General features: G+C 44.9%; 1 pseudogene; it reads left to right on the forward strand.

Annotated features, from left to right (window-relative positions):
• Positions 1-10,125: 10,125 nt before the first annotated feature.
• On the forward strand, positions 10,126-11,830 carry LOC119273765 (annotated as a pseudogene).
• Positions 11,831-21,778: the final 9,948 nt, after the last annotated feature.

Here is a 21,778-nt window from a genome sequence, read left to right on the forward strand (position 1 = left end):
TACCCTTGTTCTCCTCGAGCTGCCTCTTGGCAAGGCCGAGCTCTTTCCTGGACCTCTCAAGGTCCTGCTTCAGTACGGCGACCTCCGCAGTCAGTGCGGCAGACGCCAGTAGCGAAGCCTGCATATGCATATTGACATACTTATATTAGACTCCTGTGATATTATTTGATCCTCTGTTCGACTTTTCTTTATGAACACCGAACAAAGCATCAGGGGCTACTGTCTATGCGGTAATATTTCTACTATATTTTAAAACACTTACCTCGAAGCCTATTAGAAGGCTGGCACAGGCTTCAGTCAACCCGCTCTTGGCAGACTGAACCTTCTGGACCACCGCACTCATAACAGTATGGTGCTCCTCGTCGATGGAAGCGCTGCGAAGCGCTTCCAACAGATTGTCCGGCGCCTCTGGATGGACAGAGGTCACCGGCATAGGCATCTTGCCCCTCTTAGAAGGAGGCCGCCTGCCCAAGCCTGGAACCGCTGGAGGTTCCGACGCGGTGTTCGGCTGAGGGCCGAACTCAGAGCTCTCAGGGCCCCCGTCCCCTCGGCTCCTGGAGTTCGAAAGGTCGCCTTGAGGCGCCTCCAGGACTATCTCCACTTGGTCCGGTGCCTCTTGAGACAGCACCTCGGCGTCGTCGGCAGGATGAGGGGAGGTGGCGGTCGGGACTAGATCGCTATCCATGTCCAACAAGCCCAGGGAGCCGTCTGATGATACATCGATACTGGCTCGTGGCGGCCTGCATAATTATGTTCGGCGTTAGGGAAAATAGTGCGACAAAGGAATGCTATGAGTTACTCTGGTATCCGAATACTTACGATCTCCCCGGGGGCTTGGCCCTGGGCAACCACTCGTCTTCCCCTTCATCGGCGGCGATGGAACTGTCCGGAAGGAGAGTCCTTCCCTTCTTGGACCCTTCGGCCCCCTAGTTGGGGCGGCCTTCCTTTTCTTATCTCTCCCATCCGGTGGGGGAGCATCTTCTTATTCTTCCTCGTCTTCGGGGAAAGAGTGCGCCACAGAGTCATCGGACGGTGAGTCCGACGACGCCTGGCATCGGGAACTCTTTCGGGTTCCCTTGGCCTTCTTAGTCTTCTCCGGCACCATATAAGGGGCCGGAGTCAGCATCTTCGCCAGAAGAGCGTCTGCGGGGCCTTCGGGCAAAGGAGCCGGACAATCGATCTGTCCGGCCGTCTCCTGCCAGTCCTTTCAAAGGTATGGGAGTTTAGATCCCGCATGGAGTCAATCTATAAAAAATAAGTATCCTGTGAAAGGTAAAGCATCTTACCGCACTGGCTTGGCGCTTCGTGCTGAATCCGCGATCCTCAGTAATAGGAGGGGGGACCTCGGCGCTTTTGAACAGCACCCTCCAGGCATCTTCGTGAGTCGTGTCGAAGAGCCTGTTCAGAGTTCGGTGCTGCGCTGGGTCGAACTCCCACAAGTTGAACTCCCGTTGTTGGCACGGGAGGATCCGGCGGTGGAGCATGACCTGGACCACGTTGACAAGTTTGAGCTTCTTGTTCACCATGTTTTGAATACATGTTTGGAGTCCAGTCAGCTCTCCCAAACTACCCCAGGACAGGCCCTTCTCTTTCCAGGAAGTGAGCCGCGTGGGGATGCTAGATCGGAACTTGGGGGCCGCTGCCCATGCAGGGTCGCGCGGCTCGGTGATGTAGAACCACCCCGATTGCCACCCCTTTATGGTTTCCACAAAGGAGCCCTCGAGCCATGTTACGTTGGGCATCTTGCCCACCATGGCGTTTCCGCACTCCACCTGGCGCCCACCCACAACCTTCAGCTTGACATTGAAGGTCTTCAACCATAAGCCGAAGTGGGGCTTGATGCGGAGCAAGGCCTCGCACACGACGATAAACGCCGAGATGTTGAGGATGAAGTTCGGGGCCAGATCGTGGAAATCTAGGATGTAATAGAACATGATCCCCCGGACGAATGGATGGAGAGGAAATCCCAGTCCGCGGAGGAAATGGGTGAGGAACACTACCCTCTCATGGGGCCTGGGGGTGGGGATGAGCTGCCCCTCATCTGGGAGCCGGTGTGTGATGTCGTCGGGCAGGTATCCGGCTCTCCTTAGTTTCTTGATGTCTCCATCCGCGACGGAGGAGACCATCCACCTGCCTCCCGCTCCGGACATGGTTGGAGAAGGTTGAGGTGGGAAGTGCGGACTTGGGCGCTAGAGCTCGAGTGTGCGAAAATGGATGAGCAAAGGAGGAAGAAGGCGTGGATGAAAAGGTGAATCCTTATCCCTTTATATGGGCGGGCGAAACTAAGCGTCCCCACTTGCCTGGTAAAACTCGCTTATCCCCCAAGAGCCGTAATCGATGGCGCGGTTGGGTTACCCACGCCCGTATTGATGAGAATCCCGTAATAAGGGGACAGGATCTCTGCTTTGACAAGACGTGTCGAAAAACTGCATCGCGTTATGTGCGGGGCTAGTTAAAGGAAACGGTTCGAATAATCACCGGGCCATGACATAACGTCATACTGTCAAAACAAGTCAGCAAATTAGATTTGCGAAAACATTGTTCTCTCTAAGGAAGTATGTGAAACTTATGTTGCAGGGTCGGACACTATCCTCGTATTCAAATTCTTCTGTGATGTATTCAGAGGAGGAACCCGCCTTGCAATGCCGAAGACAATACTGCGCGCCGGACTCATAGTCATTGAAGCCTGGTTCAGGGGCTACTGAGGGAGTCCTAGATTAGGGGGTCTCCGGATAGCCGGACTATATCCTTTGGCCGGACTGATTGGACTATGAAGATACAAGATTGAAGACTTCGTCTCGTGTCCGGATAGGACTCTACTTGGCGTGGAAGGCAAGCTAGGCAATACGGATATGGATATCTCCTCCTTTGTAACTGACCTTGTGTAACCCTAACCCTCTCCGGTGTCTATATAAACCGAAGGGTTTTAGTCCGTAGGACAACAACCACAACATACAATCATACCATAGGCTAGCTTCTAGGGTTTAGCCTCTCTGATCTCGTGGTAGATCTACTCTTGTACTACCCATATCATCAATATTAATCAAGCAGGACGTAGGGTTTTACCTTCATCAAGAGGGCCCGAACCTGGGTAAAACTTCGTGTCCCCTGCCTCCTGCTACCATCTGGCCTAGACGCATAGTTCGGGACCCCCTACCCGAGATCCGCCGGTTTTGACACCGACAGTGGGGATAATCCCCACAGGGATTGGGTGAAATCCCAACCTTCACCCAATCCCTTAAAATCCCCATTTATCCCCAATCCACTAGGTAGGGGTAGTGTATTGGGTAATGAGAAAAATGCACTAGAGTTTGGGGATTTGTGGGGAAATATGGGGATAAAACATGTCAAATACACCAGAACCAAACAGTGTTTTGGGATATGTGGGGATATAGGGGTTTGACTGTGGTAATTCCCTCCAATTCCCTAGAATACACTAGTACCAAACAAGCCCTTAGGTGTGCCTAGTGGTCAGCTATAGATTTCAGTGTCTACCTTCTTCAGTGGTCATCAAGAGCATATGAGAGAACCTAATATGAGGGAAAGCCATGATAATCAGCACCGCAAGGATACGTCATCATTGAGGATGTCCGAATCTTACTTATGAAGCAAGCACTTAGAATTCTTAAATGGCAAGTCTGAAGAGTGAGAGCATATCATTGCCTCGCACTCTGCATTTCAACAGAAATATATTTTCATTCAGGAAGCATGACTAAAAACGGAGAAACAAATAGCCTACAACAATGTACACACCTCGGGTGGATGTGGCACCAAATTACCACAACATTCAATAGGTTCAGTCATTGTTGCATCGCTCGAGTCAGCAGTATGCGGTGTTCTTCCGCTGCTCCAAATCGCCCTGGAGTTCCTGATGTCCCATTTGGATCTGAGCATTAGCACCGGGGCAAAGAGGTGCGTGCTATCTGTGTTGCGCTGTGATGCTACAATTCAAACTGAAGGAGCATGAAATTGTACTTTTTGACGTGTGTTGTGACCCTATGATTGGCCAGAATTTTTTACTTGTTCAAGCTAAAGCTCTGCTTCAATGATTCGTTGGCATCTGTACTAGGAGCATAAAAAATAATGTAAGAACATGCTCAAGTTAGCACATTACGCATTCCCTGATGTGGTTAACTGTCACATCATCAGTTAGCCACAAATCACTGCTCAATCAATCCTCCTGTACTAAATTAACTAAAACAGTCCCTGATGGCTGTTATCTCCACATAATATTCATGGTGCTCAATCAAAAGAATGTCAATGGAGACATACCAGACCGTCACTGTTGCACCATGGAGAGAGAGATCAACATCGAGCATATCACAAGAGAACAACAATGACGACAGGGACACATACAGAGAGGAAGTGCAACAGGGCGCAAGATCGGTGCCTTGGCGGGCAGAGGAGAGCGGGAGGTGGAGGGCTGGGGTTAGAGGTGGGAGAAAGGACGACGGTGACGGTGCCTTGGCAACCGTCTGACCCGCACTCCACCTACCTGAAGGAAATATGCCCTAGAGGCAATAATAAAGTTGTTATTTTATATTTCCTTATATCATGATAAATGTTTATTATTCATGCTAGAATTGTATTAACCGGAAACTTGATACATGTGTGGATACATCGACAAAACACCATGTACCTAGTGAGCCTCTACTAGACTAGCTCGTTAATCAAAGATGGTTAAGTTTCCTAACCATAGACATGTGTTGTCATTTGATGAACGGGATCACATCATTAGGAGAATGATGTGATGGACAAGATCCATCCGTTAGCTTAGCATATTGATCGTTCAGTTTTATTGCTATTGCTTTCTTCACATCATATACATATTCCTTTGACTATGAGATTATGCAACTCCAGGATGCCGGAGGAATACCTTGTGTGCTATCAAACGTCACAACGTAACTGGGTGATTATAAAATGCTCTACAGGTGTCTTCGAAGGTGTTTTTTGGGTTGGCATAGATCGAGATTAGGATTTGTCACTCCGAGTATCAAATAGGTATCTCTAGGCCCTCTCGGTAACACACATCATGATAAGCCTTGCAAGAAGTGTGACTAATGAGTTAGTTACAGGATGATGTATTACGGAACGAGTAAAGAGACTTTCCAGTAACAAGATTGAACTAGGTATGAAGATACTGACGATCGAATCTCGGGCAATTAACATACCGATGACAAAGGGACTAATGTATGTTGTCATTATGGTACGATCGATAAAGATCTTCGTAGAATATGTAGGAACCAATATGAGCATCGAGGTTCCGCTGTTGGTTATTGACAGGAGAGGTGTCTCGGTCATGTCTACATAGTTCTCGAATCCATAGGGTCCGCACGTTTAACGTTCGATGACGATTTTGTATTATATGAGTTATGTGATTTGGTGACCGAATGTTGTTCGGAGTCCCGGATGAGATCACGGACATGACTAGGAGTCTTAAAATGGTCGAGAGGTAAAGATTGATATATAGGATGATGGTATTCGAACACCGGAAGTGTTCCGGGGGTACCGGGTGCATATCGGGTCACCGGAAGGGGTTCCGGGCATCCCCCCGGCAACTACATGGGCCTTAAGGGGCAAGCGGGGGACAGACCAGCCCCTAAGGGGCTGGTGCGCCCCATGTAGGCTGAAATAAGGGGGAAGGAAAGAGGAGAAGGGAGAAAGGAAGGGGAGGCCGGATGGATATGGAAGGGGGGGGGGGGAGGCCGAATTGGGAGGCGCCCAAGTAGGATTCCTCCTACTTGGGGTGCCCCATTGGCTGCCTCTCCTCCCCTCCAACCTATATATATGAAGGAGGAGCACCTCTAGAACACACACCATTGATTCTTAGCCGTGTGCGGCGCCCCCCTCCACAGTTTACACCTCCGGTCATATTGTCGTAGTGCTTAGGCGAAGCCCTGCGCGGATCACTTCACCATCACCATCACCACGCCGTCGTGCTGAAGAAACTCTCCCTCGACACTTTGCTGGATCAAGAGTTTGAGGGACGTCATCGAGCTGAATGTGTGCAGAACTCGGAGGTTCCATGCGTTCAGTGCTTGATCGGTCGGAAGGAGAAGAAGTTTGACTACATCAACCGCGTTGTCAAACTCTTCCGCTTTCGGTCTACAAGGGTACATGGACACACTCCCCCTCTCTTGTTGCTATGCATCTCCTAGATAGATCTTGCGTGAGCATAGAATTTTTTTGAAATTGCATGCTACGTTTCCCAATAGTGGCATCCGAGCCAGGTCTATGCGTAGATGATATGCACGAGTAGAACACAAAGAGTTGTGGGTGATGATCGTCATACTGCTTACCACCAATGTCTTATTTTGATTCGACGGTATTGTTGGATGAAGCGGCCCGAACCAACCTTACATGACCATGTTCATGAGACCGGTTCCACCGACAGACATGCAACTAGTTTTGCATAAAGGTGGCTGGCGGTTGTCTGTTTCTCCAACTTTAGTTGAATCAAATTTCATTGCGGCCGGTCCTTGTTGAAGGTTTAAACAACAAACTTGATAAATGACTGTTGTGGTTTTGATGCATAGTTAAGAACGGTTCTTGCTAGAAGCCTGTAGCAGCCATGTAAAACTTGCAACAACAAAGTAGAGGATGTCTAACTTGTTTTTGCAGGGCATGTTGTGATGTGATATGGTCAAGACATGATGTGATATACGTTATTGTATGAGATGATCATGTTTTGTAAAAGTTATCGACAACTTGCAGGAGCCTTATGGTTGTCGCTTTATTTTATCACTATGCATTAGCGATAGTTGTAGAAGCAATAGTTGGCGAGACGACCACGACGCTATGATGGAGATCAAGGTGTCAAGCCCATGACAATGGAGGTCATGACGGTGCTTTGGAGATGGAGATCAAAGGCACAAGATGATGATGGCCATATCATGTCACATATTTTGATTCCATGTGATGTTTATCGTTTATGCATCTTATTTTGCTTAGTATGGCAGTAGCATTATAAGATTATCCATTATTAAAATTTCAAGGTATAAGTGTTCTCCCTGAGTATGCACCGTTGCGACAGTTCGTCGTGCTGAGACACCACGTGATGATCGGGTGTGATAAGCTCTACGTTCACATACAACGGGTGCAAGACAGTTTTGCACATGAGGAATACTCAGGTTAAACTTGACGAGTCTAGCATGTACAGACATGGCCTCAGAACACTGGAGACCGAAAAGTCGAACGTGAATCATATAGTAGATATGATAAACATAGAGATGTTCACCATTGAAAACTACTCCCCCGATGGTTTCGTGATGCGAACCCTCTTCTGGAACATCCGCGGCTTCGGTCAAGATGGCCAGCCCCGCCAATTGATCGAATACATGCGTAACGAGCGAATAGACATTGTGGCCATCCAAGGAACTGTGCGCACCAAATTCTCACCTTCGAAGCTCGAACGTTTAAGCTCCGACCTTTTTGCTTGGCGTTGGCTCCCTTCTAGTTGGAGCGCAGGACACTCGGGTGGCATCCTTCTAGGTGTTAAGGATGCCACCTTTGAGGTAGGAAGCATCTGAAGGAAATATGCCGTAGAGTCTATAATAAAGTTATTATATATATTTCCTTATATCATGATAAATTTTTATTATTCATGCTAGAATTGTATTAACCAGAAACTTAGTACATGTGTGAATACATAGACAAACACAGAGTCCCTAGTGTGCCTCTACTTGACTAGCTCGTTAATCAAAGATGGTTAAGTTTCCTAGCCATGGACATGTGTTGTCATTTGATGAATGGGATCACATCATTAGAGAATGATGTGATGGACAAGACCCATCCATTAGCTTAGCACTATGATCGTTTAGTTTATTGTTATTGCTTTCTTCATGACTTATACATGTTCCTATGACTATGAGATTATGCAACTCCCGAATACCGGAGGAAGACTTAGTGTGCTATCAAATGTCACAACGTAACTGGGTGATTATAAAGATGCTCTACAGGTGTCTCTGATGGTGTTTGTTGTCTTGGCATAGATCAAGATTAGGATTTGTCACTCTGTGTATCAGAGAGGTATCTCTGGGCCCTCTCGGTAATGATCACCACTATAAGCCTTACAAGTAATGTGACTAATGAGTTCTTTGCGAGATGATGCATTACAGAACAAGTAAAGAGACTTGCCGGTAAAGAGATTGAACTAGGTATGAGGATACCGACGATCGGATCTCGGGCAAGTAACATACCGATGACAAAGGGAACAACATATGTTGTTATGCGGTTCGACCGATAAAGATCTTCGTAGAATATGTAGGAGCCAATATGGGCATCCAGGTTCCACTATTGGTTATTGACCAGAGAGGTGTCTCGGTCATGTCTTCATAGTTCTCGAACCCGTAGGGTCCACACGCTTAACGTTCATTGATGATATAGTATTATATGAGTTATGTATGTTGGTGACCGAATGTTTTTCGGAGTCCCGTATGAGATCACAGACATGATGAGGAACTCCAGAATGGTTCAGAGATAAAGATTGATATATGAGATAATAGTGTTTGGTTTCCGGAAGGGTTCCGAAATTCACCGGAAGGGGTTCTGGATGTGTAAGTGCATCTAGTGCCCCTTAGTGATTTTGGTGTATTGAAGACTTATAGGTTAAGGGACTGATGCGTTTGTGAGTGTACACAGGTCTATAAGTCTATGAGGAGTTTGATATTTACAGAGAAAGTCGACCCCTAAAAATGAAGTTCGACTGAAGACTTTGGATCTCTAAAGACTTTCTGAAGACTTTGAAAGTGAAGAAATTGATGTGATCCTGAAGACTTGGTATTCATTCAAGGAACATGAAGCGTGAAGACTTTTGTTTTTGTAGTTTCATTTTCTCTTTCTTGAGTCATAGGAAACAACGTACTGTTAAAAGGGGGTCGAGGAAATACTAAGGGAAAATTTCCAAGTGATGCTCAACTCAAATCCTACATCTACCAATACCTTCGAGTGAAGCCATTGGAAACCTCATACAGTTTAGTCAAATTTCTTTAGTGACAGTGATGAAGTTCTTCTGGTCTCTGAGGAATTTGTTCTGACTGAGGAGTTAGGAATTCGCTAGTGCGGATTGCCTACACAGTGAGGAACATGATAGCCCTGAGGAATTTGATACTCAAAATTCCGACCGTTGCTGTGCTATGCGCCAGCTGTCCCAAAATATCTACCCACCTAACGGTCATATCATTGAAGGGCATTTATGTCTTATCATGTCGGGCTGCTCCCTAGGCTATAAATAGCCGCCCCCTACAACCACTAGCTGGTTGGCTGCTCCGAGAGAAACTGACACTTGTCATTTGAGAGCATCCCATCCTCCGAGGACTTTGAGTGAAAATCATCAAGTGAGGAAAACCTAAACCCAAACACCTTCAAACCCAAAGTGATTGAGCATCACTGAAGAGATTGATCCCGCGTGGATCCGACACTTGTTACCTTTGAAGACTGTGCATCTTCCAGACGGTTAGGCATCATGGTCTAGAGCATCCAAGAGGAAATTGTGGATCGCCGAGTGACCGAGTCTGTGAAGGTTTGGAAGTCACATGAAGACTTACCACGAGTGATTGGGCGAGGTCTGTGTGACCTCATCTCAAGGGGAATACGGTGAGGACTAAGTGTCCTCAGGTTTAAATACCTAGCCGCCCTAACCAGACGTACAACTATCACAGAGTTGGAACTGGTCTACCAAATCATTGTCTTCACTGAGCTAACTGGTTCCAATTCCTCAACCCTTCTATTTCCTCATCTCTGTGTTGTGTGCTTGTTCATATCTGTTTGAAGACTTTGACTGAAGACTTTCTCTATTTCCTCAGCTCAATTTCTTTAGTCGGCTTGTCGTCATTCTGTTTATCCCGTGTTTACGCTTTCTGTACTCTGTGCTTGTTTTCATTTCATCATGAAGACCATGCTCATGTTCTGTTATGTTTACTTCTGAGTACTTATTCCGCTGCAAGTAGTTCTTCACCGAGGAATTTCCTCACCCACAAATTCCTCAGTGAAGAATTCATAAAAATCTCCTATTCACCCCCTCTAGTCGATATAAAGCACTTTCAATTGGTATCATAGCAAGGTACTCCCTTGTTCTGTGTGATTTTGGTTTAACCGCTTGGAGTTTTAGTTATGTCAACCACAAGAATGAAGACTGTGACATGCCCCATCTTTGACGGTCATGATTATCCCAAGTGGAAGGCCATGATGAAGAAGCGCCTCATGGCGATGAACAACAAACTCTGGACCGTCACCGAGATTGGTATTACTGACCTATGCAAGATGGCGGAGGCTGATGACATTCGCAAGTACACACTACTCAACCTCACGGCGAAGGACATCATCTGCTCTGACTTGTCACAAAATCAGTTCAGGAACGTTATGCATCTTAGCGATGCGAAACTCATCTGGGACCAACTCTCTGAGGTCTATGAAAGTCATCGATCTCACCATGAACCCTGGTTCGAAGAATTCATGGAATCGCGCAAGGCTATGACTTTCGATCCAGAATCATCATCCTCTGCACCGTGTCTTATGGAAAAAGCTGCCAAGGTAACTGAATGCTACTTATCTGAGTCCAGTGATGATGAATCTGGTGATGAATTTGGACCTAGTTATGTCAAACTTGCTTCCCTTGCCACTAAACAACAAAGAGCTTTGGAAAAAGTTCAAAACATGCTGAATGAGAGCGATGATATGTTGGGTGAAGAAATGGATCGTTCTAAAGCCTTGGCTGAAATTCTTCAGGGACTTTAGTCCAAGTTTGACAATCTTCAAGGTCATCATAACACTCTCCTATCTGATCATGAGAAGCTTTCTTATGAATTTCTTCAAAGAAAGCAAGACCTTGAGCAGTTAAGAGTGAGTTATGAAGATCTTCAGAAGGAGCGTGATTCATTACTTGCTCAACAGATCAGCGCTACTCAGGAGGAATTTATTCCTCCATGTTTAATGTGCATTGAACGTGAATCTGCTAATTCTTCACCTGAATGCTCAAATGCTTCCGTTGTTGCAAATTCTTCAACTGTCTCTGCTATCACTAATTCCTCATCTGAGGACATTGTAGTATCACTGATGATGCAGGGCTTAAGGAACTATATATGACAGGCATGTACAAAAGCCTCAAAGGGCATCAGGCTCTTTATGACGTGCTTAAAAAGAAGATCCTCAACAGGAACCCTAGGAAAGAGGGTATTGCCTTTGAGAGGAAACTTAATGCTGATGGGACCTACTGGAAACCTGAGCAGTATCCCAAAACCTCATGGGTTGCTGCAAAGGGACCTTCAGTGGATCCATCTACTTTATCTGGCTTTACATGTGAATCTTCATATTCTTCTGATGAGTCAATTGACTCCAACTATAAACTGTTCAAAAATTAGAATGGTGAAGTATTTGCTAGATATGTTGGCACTAACTGCAGGAACGGTTCTCCTATGAAGAAAATCTGGGTTCCCAAAAGGTTCCTTGAAAATCTTCAGGTGAATGTCATCATGACACCACCTTTTAAGAATAGGAACCCTAGATCAAATTCTTCATATGGACCAAATTCTTCATATGGATCCAAGTCCTCATACGGACCAAACTCCTCACGTGGATCAAATTCCTCAAAAGGATCAAAGTCCTCATATGAACATCATCGTGCTAACCGCCTGTTTCGCAGGGAAGATCTAAGGATTATGGATACGTGCATTATTCTTCAAATCATTATGTTCATAAATCCTCAAAGAATTTCTCTGGTTACTCTTATGCTTACCCTAATCCCTCTTATGTGAAATGAAGTGGATTGGCATCTATGCCACCTTTCTCTTATGGAGCTCACAGAATGATGAACTCTTTGCCACCCCTTCACATGTGGGTGGTGAAGAAAAAGAACTAATCTCTTATGCAGGGTTAGGTCTCCAGACGAACTTAATCGTCTAAAGAATTTGCTGGAGACCTGAATATGCTTGAAAGGACGCAAGCTAATCATGAAGAAATGAATTTTCATTTCTCATGTCCTCCTACTGCTTTATCTGTTCTATTGCTTGATGAAATTGATCTGATGAAATTGATATCATATTCTTCACTGATGAAGTATATGAGTTCGTAAGTTGCACTAATTCATCTGCAGGATGATCAACAGAAAGCCACTGAGTGGGTCCTCGATAGTGGATGTACAAATCACATGACTGGTGACAGGAGCTTATTGATGGACTCTGCTTTATGTCCATCACATCTGAAGCATATCACCTACGCTGACAAAGGCAAAATCAAGGTATTGGGTCTAGGTAAGGTTGCAATCTCAAAGGATCGACACATGGACAAAGTCATGCTTGTCGAGTCCTTAGGGTTCAACCTCATGTCTGTCTCAATGCTTTGTGATCTTGATATGGTTGTTGTCTTTGGCAAGTATCGTTGTGTTGTGATCATGGAAGCTGACAATTCCAAAGTCTTCGAAGGCTTTAGGAGAGGAGATTTGTATATTGTTGATTTCTCTACAGGACCACAACCTACTACATGTCTACTTGCAAAAGCTTCGGAAGGCTGGCTATGTCATCACCGACTTGGTCATGCTGGCATGAAGAATCTGCACACACTCACGAAGAAGAAGCATGTCATTGGCATTGAAAATGTCAAATTCCTCAAGGATCACTTATGCGGAGCTTGTGAAGCTGGAAAGATGACCAAGGCCAAGCATCCAGCGAAGACTATCATGACTACTACTCGACCATTTGAATTGCTTCACATGGATCTCTTTGGCCCTACTCACTATGCCACATTTACTAATGCTGCATCTTTATATGGATTTGCCATTGTTGATGATTATTCTCGATATACATGGGTGCATATCATCACTTACAAAACTGAAGTGGAGGAAGTCTTCAAACGATTTTCCTCGAGGGCTTCAACCAACTTTGGTGTGAAGATCAAGCACATCAGAAGTGATAATGGAACTGAGTTCAAGAACACTGGTCTTGATGACTATCTTGATGAACTTGGTATTACTCATGAGTTATCTGCTCCTTATACTCCTCAGCAAAATGGCGTCGTGGAGCGCAAGAACATGACTCTTGTTGAGATGGCTCGCAGTATGCTTGATGAGTACAAGACGCCTACTCGCTTCTGGCCTGAGACAATTGATACTGCTTGCCACATCATCAACAAGGTATTTCTTCACAAATTCTTCAAGAAGACTGCATATGAACTCCTCACTGACAAGAAACCTAATAGTCTTCAACACCTATCACCACAATGTTGTTGAAACTGTAGATGTGTGGTTCGATGAAACTAATGGCTCGCAAAGAGAGCACCTACCTCCTGTGACAGATGAAATACCTCCTGAGGAATCTATTAAGTTCAAAGATACTAAGGATGTCATTCCTACCGAAGAATCTGCTGAAGAAGTCATTCCAGAACGTGAAGAACGTCATGCTAATGCACGTGAGGAAAATGGTGCTGAAGAAATTGTTGATCAAATTCCTCAACGACAACCCGCTCATCCTCGCGTTGCAAACGAAGTGTAGATTGAGAAAATCATCAGCGACATCAACATTCGAGGTCCTCTCACACACTCAAGAGCTTCACATTTATCTAACGTTTTGGGCACTTTGTTTTCGTCTCTATCACAGAGCCCACTAAGGTAGATGAAGCATTTCTCGAGCCTGATTGGATGCAAGCTATGCAAGAGAAATTACATTAATTCGAGCTCAACAACGTCTGGGAACTGGTCAAACGTCCAGATCCTCGCAAGCACAATATCATTGGCACAAAGTGGATCTACCGCAACAAGCAAGATGAAAATGGCCTTGTGGTGATGAATAAGGCACGGCTTGTAGCTCAAGGCTACACACAGGTTGAAGGAATTGACTTCGATGAAACTTTTGCACCTACTGCTAGTCTTGAAGCTATTCACATATTACTTGCTTATGCTAACCAACATGATATCATCTTATATCAAATGGATGTGAAAAGTGCATTCCTCAATGGTAATCTTGAGTAAGAAGTATATGTTGCTCAACCCCCAGGTTTTGAAGATCCAAAGCATCCTGACAAAGTCTTCAGACTCAATAAGGCCCTCTATGGCCTCAAGCAGGCCCCTCGGGCGTGGTATGATACTTTGAAGGAATTCCTCATGAAGAAAGGCTTCAAACCCGGTTCACTTGACCCAACTCTTTTCACTAAATCTTATGATGGTGAATTGTTTGTGTGCCATTGATGATATCATTTTCGGCTGTACTGACCAATGTTACAGTGATGAATTTGCCTATATGATGAGTGAAGAATACCAAATGTCTATGATGGGAGAATTGAAATTCTTCTTAGGTCTTCAAATTCATCAACAGCGCAATGGCATATTCATATCTTAGGAGAAATACCTCAAGGATGTATTGAGGAAATTCGGCATGCAAGATTGCAAAGGAGTCAAAATCCCTATGCCCACAAATGGCCATCTATGCACTGATGAAAATGGTATTGACTTCGACCAAAAGGTATACCACTCCATGATTGGTTCTTTATTGTATTTATGTGCATCTAGGCAAGATATTATGCTTAGTGTTTGCATGTGTGCCCGATTTCAAGCTACACTGAAGGAATCACACCATAAGGCTGTGAAGCATATTCTTCGATATTTAGCTCACACACCAACACTTGGGTTATGGTACCCCAAGGGCTCGGCTTTTGATATCATTGGATATTCAGACTCTGACTATGCTGGTGATCGTGTGGACCGCAGGTCAACATCTGGCACATGCCATTTCCTCGGACGATCCTTGGTCTGTTGGTCCTCGAAGAAACAGAACTGCGTATCACTGTCTACTGCTGAAGCTGAGTACATTGCTGCTGGTTCTTGCTATGCTCAACTGCTATAAATGAAACAAACTCTCAAGGACTATGACGTCAACATGAAGAATGTGCCACTCTACTGTGACAATGAGAGTGCCATAAAGATTGCTCATAACCCATTTCAGCACTCGAAGACAAAGCACATTCAGATTTGTCATCATTTTCTTCGTGATCATGTGTTGAAGGGCGACATCTCTATTGAGCATGTGAAGACTGAAGAACAGTTAGCCGATATCTTCACTAAGCCCTTGGATGAGAAGAGATTTAGCAAGTTGCGGTGTGAGCTAAATATCTTAGAATCTTCAAATGTTCTTTGAAAAGGACACTCATCCTAACACTTCTGCAAAATTGATGACTTAGATGTGCAACACATGAAGAAACGTTTTTATCCAATCAATGAAGACTAACACTCTAAGTGTGAAGAAATTAACGAAGAATTTGATTCTCGGAACTCTACGACAATTGTACGCGGTGTCTGGAATCATCATTCTTATACGATGGGTCACGCCACCACCAAAAGTTGAAAATCTTCAATTTGAGTTTTTTTCCTTAATTGTTCAATTTCTTCAACTTTGCAATGTCTTCACCATTTCCGTCATTTTTCTTCATGGGCTATATATTTATATGAGTTTATGTCCTCTACGGCATTCACTTATTGCTATTTCTTCATATTGCCTTTTCTGCTAAGTGAATGTGATCGAACCCTTCCCCCTCTATGCTAAACTCAACCCAAACTATTCACAAATTCTTCATGTGCGTTCTGTTTGAAACTCGTTCAAAATCTTCACTATGTCCTTGTCAGCTGAAGAAATTGCTAACAAAACTTTAAACTTATCTTATCTGAATTTTCGACTTTTGCCGCTCAAACCGTTCCGCATTCTGTGAAATGTTTATCTATTCACCCACGATCTCACACGATCGTCACCTCTCAGTACGCGGGTGACACTTGTCAAGCGAATGAGAAGGGTCAGGGGCACGTTCGTCCAATTTCTTTGGGCAGACAGTTTTTCACTTCGACTATAAATACCCCTCCCCTTCCTCACTTCGTTTTTACTCCGCTCGACCTCTCTCCCGCTCGAGCTTCCCAAAACCTAGCGCCGCCACTACTTCATCGTTGCCCGTGAGGAAGAGCTTCACTGCCGCAAGCTTGTCGCCGTCGTACTCGCGCTGGCTGCGGATTTCTTCACTCCACCGCTGCCATAGCTGTCTTCCTCTGCCAAGTTAGGGCGTGGAAGATCTGAACCGACGAGCTTCACATCTACACTTCCCAGTTCGTCGTGTTCTTCGTCCAGGGTAATTAAAAGTTACTTTTACTACCCTCTTTGATTCAAATATTTTCTACAAAATCTTCAAAAGGTGTTTATTCTTCAAATCTTCACACACTGGACACCTCCCATAACATCTGTTCTTGATCTGTTTCCCTAAGCGACATTTTTCTTCAAGATTCCTCAATTGTGTGGATTTTACAATCTGTACAACTCTGGAACCTAAGTCAAAGAATGCTTAGTGAAATTCTTCAAGACTCATCTGGTCAAATTTCTCAAACTTGTTCTTATTGCAAAACCTTCTGAGAACGCATATGACCTCTCTAAATTCCTCGCAAGTATACTCTGTTCACAGGTACACATGTCCGCTACTGAATCACTAGGTTCTCATCAACTTAACTCATTTGCAGCGTTCCTTGAAGAAAAGTTGCACACCTCTTCAGAGAATTCCATTACTCAAATTCCTCAGCTGAAGAAAATGGCTGACGGTAAGAAGCCACAGAAGGGAGGAAAGAGGCCTGAGGTCAATACTGCTTTCGAGATTCCTGATGACATATACAAGGATTATTGCACTCCTGATGAGGCCAAATTTGGCAAGGAGGACAAAAATAAGCGCAAGGTGCGCATACAAAGGATAGAGAGGAGATGGGCATGGGAATGGAGGGAGTACAGATATGCTACTCCCAAGTATATGAAGAAATTCTCTCTTAATCCTCCATGCCCAAGACCTCCATTGGCACCTGGCCAAGAAGCTGATCCCATCAGCCTCAAGCGTGGTGAGTACTATCTTGATCAATGGGCCAAGCGCCAGGCCAAGCTAGCCAAAATAGCTAAGGAAGCAGTGAGGAAATTTAATGAAGACTCTGCTACTGCTGCTACCACTGCTGAGGCCTCTGCAAGCAAGCCAAAGAAGGTCATGGCAAAGAAGCCTGCTCATAAGCCAAGTGCTTCACCCCCAATGCCCTCACGGTCAAGTTCCTCAGCAATGCCCTCACGGCCAGATTCTTCAAAGCCCTCACGGCCAATTCCTCAAGCTGCTCCAGTTCCTCCAAAGTCCTCAGCTCCTCCATCAAAATCCTCAGCACCTGTGCATCTCGCCATGTGCCAAAGGACAACAGGCATCTCTATTGCCTCAAGAGCTTATGCTAGTTCTTTAGCTCCACCCAATTCATCTACTGGCCCCTCTCCGTTGAAGAAAAAGGCCACTGCACTCTTGACCAAGTCCTCACAAGAAGCAGGTCGCCTTTCAAGTACCATCCGAATATGACGAAGCTGATGACGAGGAACTTGCCGAAATCATTAGAGACAGGCAGCTCAGGGCCACTAGAGCCAAAGGCAGCAATGTGCCATTGATACTGGATCCAAAGTTGATCCTAGACTTCATCGACCTATGGCACAAGGATCCCAACACACCTTTGCCGGAGATGAACCTCACTCCTGGTCAAAGTCATGTTTTGACTGCCTTCATTGATGAGGAAAAATGGAAATTTGAACAGGGAAGGAGGGTGAAGAAAGCGCAGTATAAGAAAGAGCGCTTTCTGAAGCAAAACGTTCTGAAGCTTTCACCTGAACAACTTGTTGCTCTTCAATCTGAGATCAACCAACTAAGTGATGAATTTGATCGCTACTATGCTGACTGGCTTGGTGCCAAAGTAAGATTTGTCAACATAACTAAGAAGTTCACTTCCAATGTTGCAGCCCCAACACAACAAGAAAATCCTCAGGCTGAGGCATCTACTCAGCCTACTGAAGAGCATGCCAGCACCGCTGAGGGAAATCAGGCTGCTAAAGATACTCAGAGTACCAGGGCTGATGACTACATTCCAGCCGCTGAAGAAATTGCCAGGGCAACCACTAGTGTTGCGCCTGAAGAAACTGAAGAAGTCAGGGCAACTGCATCAGTTGTGCCTGAAGTTATTGAACCAAAATTTTCTGCTCCTCCTGCACCTACCCCAACCCAGATCCTTCCATCTGCATCAGATGTGAAGAAGACCAAGGTTGCAGAGCGTGCAACTGTGAAGAAAAGGAAGGCATCAACTGCATCAGATTCTTCAGCTCCGAAGAAGATGAAGCCGCTGACAAGCTCTTTTGACAATCCAATTGATGTTGTTCCTATCTCATCCATGCCATCAAAGGACCTTGTTCCTTTTGATGAAGAATATGAGGTCCCAAGTGGATCTGATGATGGCATTCCTTCTGCTGCTTCTTCAGAGCAGTTTGATGAAGAAATTGAAGCGGATGCAATCCCTTCAACCCCAATACTCTCATCGCCCATGCCTCAGTTCACTTGTGAAGAGTCCGACATCGAGGAAAAGAGTGAAGAAGAAGATGTGGACATTGGGTGCACAACTCCAGTGTTGAACGATGACTTTTGGGAAAGTCATCACCCCAATTCTCCTCTATTCACACCCCTTCAACAAATTCCTCAGTCCCCTGTGACCACTGAAGTTCAAATGGGATCTGAAGAACCTCATGCCACACCGTCTGTCCATGAAGAGATTCCAGCCACTAGTGCTGAAGAAAATGTTAATGAAGAATTGAAGACACAAGCTGTCACTGAAGAAGAAGCTGAAATTCCCCAGCTAATGAATCATGAGATTGCAATTCCTGAGGTAGTGATGCAATTGACCGATACCCCTCAGCCCAAGCCAAAGGATCCCTTCTCGAAGAAGCTGAAATTCAAGGCTGATGACTTCTTCGGCGAGCATGTGTTCTTCATAGACTATAACCCTTATGACTCTACTCATCTTAGAAGGAAGCGCTTCTGGACTGCCAGCCAAGCAAATTTTTATTCCTCACTGCTCTTCAACAAGGACAAAGTCTTTGACCATGCACATATTCCTCACGTGGACATGGAATCATTGCCCTGCTTCGCGCCAGTCCTTAGTGTGCTTCACGATGCAGGACTGCTCAACTTTTGCACGGATATTTGCGATTGGAATGAAGAGCTCAGTCTTCAATTCTATGCAACTCTGCATATCACAGGCGATGCTGAAGATGTGAACACTTGGGGATTGGACTGGATGACGGAAAACACACATTTCAAAGCATCGGCCTCTGAATTACTTCATGCCCTGCTTGTCAGTCCTTCACTTGAAGGCGCTTGTTGCATCTATCATGAACCTAAACCCACTGCCCATTACATGCAAGTGCTAATGAAGCCTCTGAAGCCCGGCCAAGCTCCAAGGACCAAATTCCTCGTGAAGGAATTGTTGTTTGTGCCTAGAACTGTCTATCGCATTCTGACGAAGACATTGAGTCCAATCAAATGCCACGATTCAAATGATGAAGAAGTTGTTGGCATCATGAAGAATCCGCTATTCAATATCATACATGGCATTCCTATCAACTACCATGATTTCTTCATGAGGACTCTGGCAAATGTTGCCCTCTCTCCATTTGAGTTGAAGCCTTATGCTCCTTGGATTATCAGATTCCTCGGAACTAGGTCTTCACTCAACTACAAAGCTGATTTTCAGAATCATGTCAGTTACTTTCCCCCCATTGAAGTCCTCAAGAGGACATTTTCCTCATCTGATGAAAAGGGCAAGGCTACTGCTATTATTGATGAAGGCATTCGTCCACTGGATGGTCTGTTCCACAAAGCTGCATCCTACTCCACCAATGATGACTCTGCCACTCATGACTCTGCCGCACATGCTTCTAAGCAAAATCCTTAAGGCACAACTCCAAGGGTGATGACTAACTGTGAGCTTCTTCTTAGTCTTCACCAGAAGGTGGATCGAAACCACAAATGGGTTAAGCGTCAATTTGGTTCTATTCTTCACAACATGACTGCTACACACAATGTAGTGAAGAAAAACCATTACTACCTCCATGAAGTCTTCGGTCGCACCTGGGCTATTTTGTCACATCTGTATGGTGAAGATGATCTGAAGAAAATGGGTTTCAAGCAGGACTTTGAATGGTCTCAGCCGCCACCGACGAAGAAATTCAAGAAGACTAAAGTTCCTTCCTTGGTGGCCAGCTCATATTCTTCATCACACGAAACCGATGAGCATGAAGACTTGGACGACACTGCGGCAGGCCCTACAACAACAAACGACCCCAACAACGCTGGCGCCCTTCCATCAACTTAATATTCTTTAGGGGCGTTAGTCCTCATTTTTTCGATCCTTTTGGTAATTCGATGACAAAGGGGGAGAAATTTGAGTTAGACTTCAAGCGGGTCTATCTATATGGGCGTTTTTTGCAAAGTTACAACTCCCGTTCTTCTAAGACTTTATTCGATCGAGTTGTAAACTTAAACTCTATGGTGGTATGATACTTTTGCTGAGTTTTTCTGCATGCTTATTCCTCATTAATGTTACTGCATACATGCTGAATTACATCAGTCACCATATTTCATCATGCATTTCAAATTCTTCATATTATATGTTAAATGCGTGTATGGATTACAAGATATAGGGGGAGATCTCCATGATTCTACTCTTCAAAGTGTGCATTGCTTCAAAAGCTAATTCCTCACTATTGTACATCTTCAGGGGGAGTTCTTCTATATCTTGCAATCAAATTCCTCAACATCAGTATCTACACTTCATATGTTTATCCCCGTTGAAAACTTAACCTATATTGTCATCAATCACCAAAAAGGGGGAGATTGTAAGTGCATCTAGTGCCCCTTAGTGATTTTGGTGTATTGAAGACTTATAGGTTAAAGGACTGATGCCTTTGTGAGTGTACACATGTCTATAAGTCTATGAGGAGTTTGATATTTACAGAGAAAGTCGACACCTAAAAATGAAGTTCTTCGACTAAAGACTTTGGATTTATGAAGACTTTACGAAGACTTTGAAAGTGAAGAAATTGGTGTGACCTTGAAGACTTGGTATTCATTCGAGGAACATGAAGCGTGAAGACTTTTGTTTTTGTAGTTTCATTTTCTCTTTCTTGAGTCATAGGAAACACCTTACTGTTAAAGGGGTCGAGGAAATACTAAGGAAAAATTTCCAAGTGATGCTCAACTCAAATCCTACATCTACCAATCCCTTCGAGTGAAGCCATTGGAAATCTCATACAATTCAGTCAAATTTCTTTAGTGACAGTGACAAAGTTCTTCTGGTCTCTGAGGAATTTGTTCTGACTGAGGAGTTAGGAATTCGCCAGTGCAGATTGCCTACACAGTGAGGAACATGATAGCCCTGAGGAATTTGATACTCAAAATTCCGACCGTTGTTGTGCTATGCGCCAGCTGTCCCAAAATATCTACCCACCTAACGGTCATATCATTAAAGGGCATTTATGTCTTATTATGTCGGGCTGCTCCCTAGGCTATAAATAGCTGCCCCTACAACCACTAGCTGGTTGGCTGCTCCGAGAGAAACTGACACTTGTCATTTGAGAGCATCCCATCCTCTGAGGACTTTGAGTGAATATCATCAAGTGAGGAAAACCCAAAACCAAACACCTTCAAACCCAAAGTGATTGAGCATCACTGAAGAGATTCATCCTGCATGGATCCGACGCTTGTTACCATTGAAGACTGTGCATCTTCCAGATGGTTAGGCGTCATGGTCTAGAGCATCCAAGAGGAAATTGTGGATTGCCGAGTGACCTAGTCTGTGAAGGTTTGGAAGTCACCTGAAGACTTACCACGAGTGATTGGGCGAGGTCTATGTGACCTCAGCTCAAGGGGAATACGGTGAGGACTAAGTGTCCGGAGCTACGTGTTCAGGACTGGGTGTCTGGGA

This window comes from Triticum dicoccoides, chromosome 3A, assembly GCF_002162155.2.
Source record: "Triticum dicoccoides isolate Atlit2015 ecotype Zavitan chromosome 3A, WEW_v2.0, whole genome shotgun sequence".
NCBI classification, from domain to species: Eukaryota; Viridiplantae; Streptophyta; class Magnoliopsida; order Poales; family Poaceae; genus Triticum; species Triticum dicoccoides.